Raw genomic sequence first — 12,177 nt, 5'->3', positions numbered from 1 at the left:
CCTCACCCTCCATAGGGAATAATGGGCATTATCCCCAATGGGTTCTCCAAAGTGGGTTGGGAGGGAAGGGTGCCAACTACCACCCAACCCATAAGGCAGTGGAGCACTCTGTCGGTTTTAAAGGCATTTTTATGTATTTTAGATTCTCTGATGTTACATAACTTTTTCTCATAATGAATCCCTATGAAGAAGCAATGTAACACCCAAGAATCTACACACAATATAGATTCTCGGTTACTGTATAACTTCTTCATAGGGATTCCCTAAAGAAAAAAGTTATGTAACATAAGAGAATCAAACATACATAAACATTCCTTAAAAATCAACAGAGTGCCCCACTGCCTAGTGGGTTGAGTGGTAGTTGGAAACCATGACAGCCTACCCCCCAACCCACTTTGGAGCACCTAGGCACTACCCACAGGGGATAGTGCCCATTATGCTCTCCCAGTGGCTATTCGCTCCTCGGACTCCATTACAGCTTTTAGAAAGCTTGTTAAATCCAGGCTTTTACATAATTGTTTTTATTGCAACTTCTATGTGTTTTTATCTGTGTATCATTTTTATGCTTGTATTTTATAGATTTTAAATTTGGTTTGTTTTTATATTTTTAGCTTAATACTTTTATTGTCATTTTATTGTATGTTTTTTAACTTTTGTAAACCACCTTGTGATTGTTTTTAATGAAAGGCGGTATACAAATGCAACAATAAATAAATAAATATTATTCCCTATGACATTATTCCTGAATCCCCATTATTTCCTATGGCAAAAATAATGATTTTTTAAAACCATGAACAACACTAAAAACTCAAAACATCCTTTAAAAACAGCTGATTGCCCTACCACCTTGTGGGTTGGGTGGTAGGCAGCACTCATGGCTCCCTGCCACCCAACCCACTTTGGTGCCCTCTAGCAGCCACCCATGGGTGACAATGGGGTGTTTTGCATCCCCATTGTTCCCTATGGGTGAAGCAAGCTGCTGCACACCCCACAGCCACTCACTATCTGTCCCTCCTCCCCAAGTAGAAGAGTGACAACAGCACACACTGCAACAAAATCCACAGCAAGTGACAGCATCAAGAAGTGTCAACCCATTGTAAACATTAAGTTTGAATAGAATTGAGGCTTTAACATTTTATTTGTAGTATCTTCTTATTTTCTGAAAAACTACCCAGAAACTATGCCCAGAATATCATCATGAACACTAATAATAACTTCTCAGCATATTACTTCTAGGAGAAGAAATCAAACCAGCAGTAAATGGGGATGAGAAATAACAAAGAGACCAGATCTAAATCCTATGCAGGTGAACAAAACATATCCACACAATCCTGAGGGAACTTTGTTGGAGTTCAAATATTCCACATAAGTTTAATTTCTGTTAGTGTGTGGATCTGAGAGATGCAAAGAGCCAACAATGAGAACAGTTAGGCCTGGTTGCATGAACGAAACTGCTTGAGAAGTGTGCCTGCCCAAATGCCTGCCTGCCTGCCTAATGAAAGAACTATAAGGCTGTTGAATAAAAGGTTTCCTAAAATACAAAAGACTAGGGTTAAATAAAACTAAGGCACTTAAATTAAAATGTACACAGTGAAGAATTAGGAGATATATATTTTTTAATCAAACCTGTGTGTGCTGTTTATGCATGCATAAGGGGTTTTTGTTTTGCTTTGTGTTTTGCCATGGCCTCAGAACACTGTGTCCTCAGTGACAGGCAGGCTGATACATGTCAAGGCACCAGCAGCCAAGCTCATCATTGGCCACGGCTGGGGCGTACGCGCCATGTGTGTGTATGTGCTGCTTCTCCGGAATAGGGAAAAAACAAAGCAAACAAACAATACAAATGCAAAAAACAAGTCAACAGTAAACATAAAATTCAACAAGTTCTAGTAAGAACTAATCTGCATTCTTTCCTTTCACTATCCCTACAACTGGACTAAATTTGGTCCAAATCAGTTCACAAGTTAGCCCACTTGCATCTCAGATTTTCACGCAGCTGCCATCTTCAACTGGGGTGGATGCCATCATCACAAACTATGCACTTGAGGTGTCCCTACAACTGTACCAAATTTGGTCCAAATCAGTTCCCACTTGCACCTCAAAGTTCCTTAGGCCAGTGGACTGGAACCCTGGCCAACAGAGGAGTGACTGCAGCTGCCTTCATGACACTAGCTCACAGCACTTTGCATTTTTGAGGATTGATTTCCGGCACAGCAGCACTACTTACTTCATTATCAACGACCAGCATTCCAGTGACTGTTGTCATTTTTTATCGTGTGGGGCTTGTTGTAGCCCTTATCACTGTATTCATTTGCTGTTATAATATGGGTGCCTGTGGGAATTTGTTATTATATGTGTAATTTGGCTTCAACCTGCGGTGTGCCTCTGTATTCCTGTGTCTGAGTCTGCAGATTCATATCCATGTACAATTTTATAATGCAGCTTTTTTTTAAAAAAAAAGAGGTCTCAATTTATTCCCCCGCCCCACCTTACCGCCAAGTATGCTCTAAGTATTTTGGAGATCTGCTTTCTTTGTTACCATGCCTCCAAGGAGCTATCTATGGATATATGAATTATTCCCATGTGAAGACATTTGAGAGGCAAGCATTTATAGATTGAAGAATAATTCTCTTACAACTTGGCTTCAGTGCACCAAACTGACATCATGGGTGACTTGGCTGGTGCCAGGCACTCCACTATCCTCATCTTGATTTGGGCCTCAAAGACAAAGGAAAAATATGGGTGCACGTGAAGGGCAAATTGGAAGCAAGCACAATTTGTGATATTGCAAAACTTCATTGTAGATCACATGGCATGTCTTTTTAGGCATTCGGTTTGGGTTCCAGTGCCCCAGATTTGTGGAGTTTGAGCCAAAATGAAATAGCCCTAACTCTGGTCTTAAAGTGGCAGGTTTTTGACCATCTAACATAGATTAAGACCATAGTAGTTTGCCACAGTTCTTTGGGATAGATGCAAGTTTAGTCCTGGAATTTCAGCTTTGGCTTCCTTAAATATAATGAGATGTTCTGCATAGCATGCAAAGAATCAGTTTGGGTTAGGAGGTAAAAGTAAAGTGTGCCGTCAGGGGCGTAGCTATAATTGAACAAAAGGGTTCAAAGAACACGGGCCCCCAGCTCCTGAGGGCCCTCCAGCTCCATCCCTTCCTATTTTCTCCATTGTCTCCCTCAATCTGAGGGGCCGCCAGAGAGAGGGATGAACACAGGACCCCTCTCCCCTAGCTACGCCCCTGTGTGCCGTCAAGTCAGTGTCAACTCCTGGCAACCACAGAGCCCTGTGGTTGTCTTTGGTAGAATACAGGAGGGGTTTACCATTGCTATCTCCCGTGCAGTGTGAGATGATACCTGTATGATTTTGTGGTACAATATAGAAGGCAGATGCATTGCTTTGGAAGAAAATAAAATGTTTATGAGTAATGGGTAGATTGGTTCAATAAGTACAAATATGAAGTTATATTAACAACAAACTTGAACAAGGGGTACTAAGAGTCTAGCTAAATGATTCTGAAGTTAGTTGTGCAACAGATGATTCTGTGATAGGAGTTATTGGGATTGCTGTGGTAGTTGGTTGTCACAGAGTAGCTATGTGGAAGATGCATAATGTTTTCCCTTACTTGTTCAGTTTGCTGAGGGACTGACGGCTTCAGAAACTGTGGCTTATATGTCTCTGTCTAGCTGCTTCCCCAGGCTGTTAGCCCTCATGCACAGGAGACATTTCTCTACATGATGATGGGCGATAGTGGCGAAAATGTGGAGAGTAAACTTCCTAATGATGGTGCATGAAATCTCCCATCGTAGACACTAGAGAGTATGGTTGTGGAAATCTGGATTCACACTCCGGGTGGAAGAAACCACAGTCCAACTCATCATCATCATCATGTTTATTTACAGTCATAGACCAAAATTTACATACATAATAATACACATAATATAGTAGTAATATAGACATAATATAATCAGGAACATGGACTCATCCTAATCAGCAGTTTCCCATTTGCATAATCTGGTTTACCATCTGTTGTCTAGTCTTCTTAGCTGCCTCACAGAATTTAGCAACTTTAAATGTTACTTCCTCCTTCTGATCTGAGAGCAGATAGTTGACGTAAAATGCATCTGTATGACCTGGGAAATCAGTCAGTAATGAGGAAATATAACAAGTTCGTAAGTCCCTATAGAAGAGACAGCGGAGTAAAATGTGAAAGATAGACTCCTGTTCTCCAGAGCCACAAGGGCATAGTCTCTGTTCTTTTGGGATCCCTCTAAATTTACCTTCTAGTTCAGCTGAAGGTAGCACATTAAATCTGGCCAGCACAGTCCAGCTCTATATGGCTTTTGACTTCCCTAATGTGGTCCCATGCTCCTGAAATACAGTACCAGCAATGATCATACTGAGGAAATAGTTGGTAGCAATGTTCACCTCTAGACTCAACAGGAGGATGTTTCTCTTCTTCCAGTGCTTGTTGTGTCATCACCGAAGTGGTTCTAGATGGTGAAGTTTTGCAAGGAGACATGAATGGTGTCTTAGATATCTGGAACATGGTCTCCAGGTGGGAAGCAGAACACAGCAGCTGTTGTTTCTTCCAATTGATATGTAAAGTTGAATAGTAGTTGAAAGTTTAATGCCGACACTAAAGAAATTCTCTTTGTTGGTACTGAAACAGATGTTATAGTCATGGTCGACACAACATTTCTGATCAAAGTCAAGGTTTGAATGCATTGTTGGCACTCACCTGAAAGATCATTCTCAGTGGTAGGGAGTGTATCCAGTGATGCTGGGTTGTTCCTCCCACCTGCTCCAAGACAGGGCCAATCAGGAAACAACTTTTTCTGGTGAGCTGGGAGGAGCTACCCCCTCATCCCCAATTTGAAGTTTTAGAGAATCGCTCTGGTGCCACTGAACTCTACCTTTAAACATAATGAACAAGAAAAACAACTAAACTTGACAACACAAAACATAAATGAAAACAACCAGCACGAGGAAGGGTAAACCCTCAAGGAATATTTCTTATCACTATTGCAAGCCCCAGGAAGATGGACCACTCCAAAGTGGAAACAGCCTTATAGGACAAGAGAGACAGATACACATGACCAAACTAAACAAGGGCAAGGCGGATACACTCCCTGCCACTGAGGAGAATGACCTTTCAGGTGAGTGTCAATGATTCATTCTCCCTCAGTGGGGGACCTACCAGACCCCCTATAGACAAAGTCAGCGGGAGACAGGCTAATCCTACTGTGGAACCACTTGCTGTAAAACTCTTCTCCCAAAGGTGGTGCCTGCCAAGGCCTAACTCTGGATTTTATAGTGCCTAACAAAAGAGAACAAAGACATCAATGTAGCAGCTCTACAGATGTCAGCCAGCAGCAACAATTTGTATAATGCCACCGAGGTAGCAGAGCTTCTGGTTGAATGGGCCATACTGCCAGCAGGAGGGGCCAGTCCCTTGGCACAGTATGTAAATTCTATGCATTAGCAAATACACCTGGCACGAGTGGACTTAGACCAAAAGCAAAGATGGCATCCTGGAAGGAAGCACCCAACTAATCTCTCCTGGGTGTTTTCACTCCTGTTTGGTCTAACTATGTTTCATCAGCAAGATGAAAATCGGAATGCATGCAGAGCTTTCCCCCCGCCCACTTGGGGAAGCCTGGAGGACTCTGGATGACCCCCCGGGAGAGACCTTTCTGCTTTAAGCATCAGGCTGAACAGAGAAAGGTTTCCACCAGCCTCGTGAAGGACGACCTTGCTACATTTTGTCTCTAACTTCTTTCCTAATAAATCTCTGAGACGACCATGGCTTAACACTGGAATTCAAGTTAACAAGATCCCCTGCATTTTTCTTTCTTATATTTTGACTTTATCATTTTTTAGTCTCCATGGACCCCCCCAGTAGATGAAATGGCGCTGAGAGGAAGATTGACTGGGAGAAGAATAGAACTTTGTATGACCCACACTTGATTTTTCTGCAAGTTTTTGCAGAACCCAGCATCACCATGCCTTACTATCTATCCATTTTTGTTTTTATTATTGAATCTCTGAGATGACCATGGCTTTTGAGCTGGCAAGATCTTTTCCTTACCTTTCCTTCTTCTGTTCTTACAATTTTTGAACCCCTTACTGACTTTGCTTGAGGTAATTATGTAAATGCCATTAGGAAGAGGGTTGGCTGGGAGGGGGAGGGGGAGGGGCATCATGGTGCCGGCAGGGAGCATTTCTTGTTGCTCCTGCATCTCTCAGGTTTTTTGCAACTAACCAACTCAAAGAAGCTGGAACAGAGGCTAGAAGCTGGATTTTCCTGACAGCGGGGACCTCCTGCATCGATTTGTCTTCTTGTATAGGATTCCACTTTGGAATACCATCTCTGGCATACCATCAGCTTGCCCAGATCTGAGAAGATGACATTGGAAATGTAATTATGGTTACCATCCCCCCTACCCCCGTGTTCTAATTATTACTCTTTACTTTTATTCATCTTAGCTATTCTTAGACTATTAGAACTTGGATTAATTCTAACTCTTAGGGTTATCATACTCTTCAAGTAAATCTCCCCCCCCCCCCCCCCATTGCTGGTTTTCCTGGAACTCAGACTCTTTACCTAAGCTTTGGGACTGATTTATGTATTTGGCTCTTAGTTGCTTTGGCTGTAATTCCTTTTCAGCAGTTTTATGTCTTTCCAAGATTTATTACCAGCAAGATTAAGACTCATTAACAGTGAAGGTCTCCGGCTGTGTTTTTAATTTTTAGGTTTGGGCTAATTTTAAGTCTTGCTGGGTTGTCTGTTCTTTTTTCCTTTTTCCTTGTTTATTTTTACATTTTTTTCTTCAGTCTTTTCCACAGTTGTTGCATTACAAATGCCTGCTTTTATATTATAGACTTTACTTTCCAAGCTCATTGTTCTTTCATTTAGTGGACTATTTTTTCAGGCGGACTAATTTTTTTGGACTTTATGCTGCGTAAACATATTGCTTGACTATAAATCTCTCTTTGTTGGATTTTAACTGTAAAGGAGGGTGTCTTTATTACTTGAGGTACTAATTGGATTACTGCTTTTACTTGGAAATGTTTGGAAGAAGATTCTTAGAAGATTTACTTACTCTGGGCTGGGCAATTTACAGAACAAAAACAGCATAAGAATTCAGATTCCCATGCATTTTATCACAGCTGGAGCAATTACTTTGATACACCAGTACCTTCAGTTGCTTCTCTTCGCCACAAGATGGAACCAGAGACTGTCCAATTTTGAATGAACCAAAAAAGTTCCTGTTTGGCTGTGTAGCTATTATTTCCATTAGAGATACAGTGAGCATTTGAAAAGTCTTAATGTACGGGAATCTTTTATTGTGTTTTTATTGACTCTGATCTCTTTGCTTATCAGCTTTTTTCTGACTTATAATATTAATATCTAAACGTATGCTAGTAATACTAAATATTATTTACTTTATACCTAGGCAATATTTAATTAGACTGTCTCACTGGGCCTACTGATTTCTGGTGAAGCTTTAAGATAAATGGGCATATATTGAGTTTATTCCTATTTGCATATTGATATTGATACATGCCTATTGTATAAGAGGTTACAACTGGTTTATTCCTTGTCATTGAAGAGTGGCAAATCAAATTTTTTGGAATAGGAAAATCTATACATCCAAAGGCATATAGGTAAATACATGGGACATAAATTGGTTATATATATATATATATATATATATATATATATATATATATATATATATATATATGATAGAACTTATTTACATTAGATAATTTTACTGGAAGATTGAATTTAGATATTCCCTGTATTTTAAATAGCATAAAACTTAATCAGGAATAGGGAATTTATCTGGAGATAGATAGATAGATAGATAGATAGATATAGATGATATAGATATAGATATAGATATAGATATAGATATAGATATAGATATTCATTCTATATTTCAGCTGTGGGTCTAACTGTATTTAGGGGATTTGTTTATTAGATATCCTCTTTGGATATCCTTTTTGTCCTATGTACAGATATTTTGGCACAAAGTCTATCAGAATAATACATTAAAAAGGCAAACAAACAAAGACCAGAAAAGATTTTGATAAGGATCCTGACATCTCTGAGAGCCTATTAACTACAGAAGGCTCCTCCTCTTTTTCTAAATTTCAAGAGATGTTTCTTAAGGAAATACAGAGTGTTTCATCCCAGATTCAAGGCCTAGATGCTAAATTTGATAGTTTCCGGATGGAGATCACATCACGATTTGATGAGGTTATCCAGAAACTCGTAGAACATGACCAACTCTCATCTCAAGTTGTTAAAATACAACAGGAAATAACAGCTGAGAAAATATCCCAAGAAGCAGATTTCAGGCGATTAGAAAATCGAATTGAAATCCTGGAATCTCAGCAGCGTGTATTTAATTTAAAAATTCATGGGTTAACTGAGGAATTTGGGAAAGGGGACCTTTGGGCTGCTGTTGAAACTTCAGGAATATCTTCAGGAATATCTAGATTCTGAAAGTCCCTTGGATATTCAAGAAGTTTACAGATTGAATTCAAGATATGCCTGGGAGAGAAAAGTTCCCAGAGATATTCTGGTTAAATTCCTAAGTTAAAATAGCAAAGAAACAATTCTCCAGACGCAAAGAAGATCTCCTTTGGAATATCATAATACCCGTTGACAAATCCTTCCAGATGTTGCAATTGATATTTTACATAAATGGGAACTTAAATTCCTTACAACTGTACTTCAAGAAAAGAAAATAAGTTAACAGGTGGCATATTCCTTTCTGTCTAGAAGTATTCTTGGATCAGGGGAGGGCACAGATTTTCACACCTTTTGTGAAAAATATGCCACATATTTTTTAGAATCTTTACACATTCCGGATACAACAGCTTCAAACCAACTGGCTGACCATTTATTGGAGGGACAGAAAAATGACCAGGCCTCTGCCTACTAGTCTACTGATCAGTTGAAGATTTCAGAGGGGATGGCTAATCAAAAATAAATAAATAATAATTTCAATTAACATTAACCCAGGGATCCTCAATGTTGAGCCCCCAGATGTTGTTGGACTTCAACTGCCATAATCCCCAGGCTCAGTGGCCTTTGGCTGAGGATTATGGGAGTTGAAGTCCAAGAACATCTGGGGGCCCAACGTTGAGGATCCCTGCATTATCCGATTAAATAGCCCATCAAAGAGGAAGAAGATTTTTTTCAAAATCGAAGAAGGAAGGAGCCAACATAATTTGTCTTCAGAAAACGCATATTAAAGCAAGCAACACCAATTTATTAACTTGTAAAGCACTGGGTCAGTGTTATGTTGCCTCCGGTCCCAAGAAGAAAAATGGTGTAGCAATTTATACTAAAAATTTGAACGGGACTTTAGAAAAACGCAGGATGACTTCAGCCGATTTATTATACTTAAATTTCGTACTATCCAACAAATGAAAATTACCATTGTTTCTGTTTATGCCCCGAATGATAACAAAGCTCAGTTTTACCAAACATTTCTTCAGTTGCTGCTGGATGTTGTCGAGGGTGAACTCCTAATCTCCAGTGATTGGAATGCTGTTCTTTCTCCATTGATGGATAAATCTGGACAACATAAAGTGAACTCAGGAAAGCTGCCCGAGAATGTATTTGAGTATATGAAATTACTATTGATTGAAGATGCATGGAGACATAAATATCATCTGGAAAGAGACTTTACTTTCCCTCCTCAACCTCATCAATCATATTTCAGAATTGACATGTGTATGGTCTCAAAGTCAATACTCCCGAGGATACATGATGTAGAAATTGCACCTCTTACATATGCTGACCATAATCCATTGATAGTAAAGTTTCAACATTTGAATATTGGACCAAAGAGGGGGAGACTGAATAATTTTCTTTTACAACAAGAAAAAGTGCTCTTGAAATGTAATGAAGAACTGTCATATTTTTTTCCAAAGAAATAAGACTTCTGATGTTTCTATTTTTTCTGCCTGGGATTCGAGCAAGGCTTTTATGAGGGGAGTCCTTATTTCTGAATCTTCTAAAAGGAAGAAAGACTTGCAAAAGAGACTGGATACTCAATGAACTAAGCCATTTAGAAACTCTTCACAAGACTAACCATTCCCAAGATATTTGGCAAAATATTAGAAAACTTTGAAAGCAAATGGACCTTATAGAATTCAAAGAGACATTCAAGAATATGACTTATGTGAAACAAAGATACTTTGAAAAAGGCAACAAACCTGATAAGTTATTAGCCTATCAGTTAAGAAAGGAACAGGAAAAGAGAACTATAACATCGATTTGGAATGGTAGAGAATTTGTTATGACTAATGATGAAATGACTGAACAATTAGTGGAATACTATTCTAAACTCTACAAAGAAGATAAGAAAGACCCTCAAAAAATAAAACAATTTTTAGAAGATATACATATAAAGCCATTTCTGGAAGAACATAAGAGCTGTCTCAATAAACCCATATCCATGGAGGAAACTAAAGCGGCAATAGAAAACCTTAAGAACAACTCACCAGGCCCTGATGGTTTATCTCCGTTGTACTACAAAAAGTTTCAAGAAAAACTAATTGGCCCTTTAACAGAAGTAATGAATGCAATATTATCTCATTGTGCTTTACCTGTTTCTTGGCAAGAAGCATTCATCTCCTTAATCCATAAAGACGGGAAATATCCAACTTGGCCTGAATCATATCAGCCTATATCTCTTCTGAATGTGGATTATAAAATCTTCACTTCAATCCTTGTTGCGAGACTAAGAGGTTTTTTGTCTGAGATAATCCACACGGACCAGAGTGGATTTATCCCGAAACAGTTTATGAAAGATAACATAAGGTTTGTTTTGAATGCAATTGATAAAATAACTGTGACACGCACAAAAGCAGTGATGCTTTTTTTAGATGCCGAAAAAGCCTTTGACAATTTGGAATGGTCTTGGGTACAAGATTAATAGGGGGAAAACACAGATTTTGACTTGGAATCTTACAGAGGAGGAAATGGAATATTTCTCCAATGTTTTAGGATTACAGATAAAGAAGCCAATAAAATATCTCGGGATAAACCTTACTAGGGATAACAATGATCTGTTTAAAAACAACTATATGCAAATTTGGAAATCTATTGTGGTTGATCTGGATAGATGGAAAAAGCTGACCCTTTCTTGGCTTGGGAGGATCTCTGCGATAAAAATGAATATACTGCCTAGGATGAATTTTCTTTTTCAAATGATTCCTATAAAGATTGAAGATAAGATATTGAATAAATGGCAGAGTCTGCTTAATTCATTCATCTGGAATTATAATAAACCCCGAATACGATTTAAGCTTATGCAAGATGTAAAGGAAAGAGGTGGACTAGGTGTTCCTAATTTGAAACTTTACTATTATGCTAGTTGTTTGACTTGGATTTCAGATTGGAATATATCTCCCTACAGTCGTTTTACTGGAATGGAGAGCTTTGGTCTTTCCAGAGGATTATACAATTACTTGTGGATTTCTGATTCGAGAAAAGATTTGGAGATACAACAACATGCCATTAGGCAAAGTCTTTTATATGTTTGGGACAAATATCAAAAAAGAATAAGCCTGAGGCTATCACCTTGGACTTCAATTTTGAATGTTTATTTTTATGAAGAGGAATCCTCTTATAAGTATACATTTTGGAGAGAGAATTTAAATATTTTCACATAGTCTAACCCAATACCTAATCCAAAGTAAATCAATGTCTTTTGAACAACCATTTCAATATTTATCTTGGTTTCAACACACCCAGATTAGTTCGATAGTATGGAAAGAGTTGCAAATACAGGGTGGAAAGCTTAGAGAATTGACTGACTTTGAAGATATCATTACTCAAAATACGGATCATTTGCTAGGTAGATTACACAAATTGTTACTGAGATATGATACAGAGACTGAGCAGATTAAAGAATGTATGATAAAATGGATGCAGAATTTTAACAGGCCAATTGATATTTCCAATTGGGAATACCAGTGGAAAAAGAATATTAAATTTACTTTGAGCAATAATTTAAGAGAAAGCTGGTACAAGATGTTTTTAGATGATACATAACTCCCTTGACAGTTAACAAAATAAATGACTCCTTTTCGAAGAATTGTTGGAAATGTAACCAACATCCTGGATCATTTTATCATATG

This window comes from Hemicordylus capensis, chromosome 4 (assembly GCF_027244095.1).
Source record: "Hemicordylus capensis ecotype Gifberg chromosome 4, rHemCap1.1.pri, whole genome shotgun sequence".
In the NCBI taxonomy this organism is placed as follows: Eukaryota; Metazoa; Chordata; class Lepidosauria; order Squamata; family Cordylidae; genus Hemicordylus; species Hemicordylus capensis.
This window is presented reverse-complemented; position numbering follows the sequence as displayed.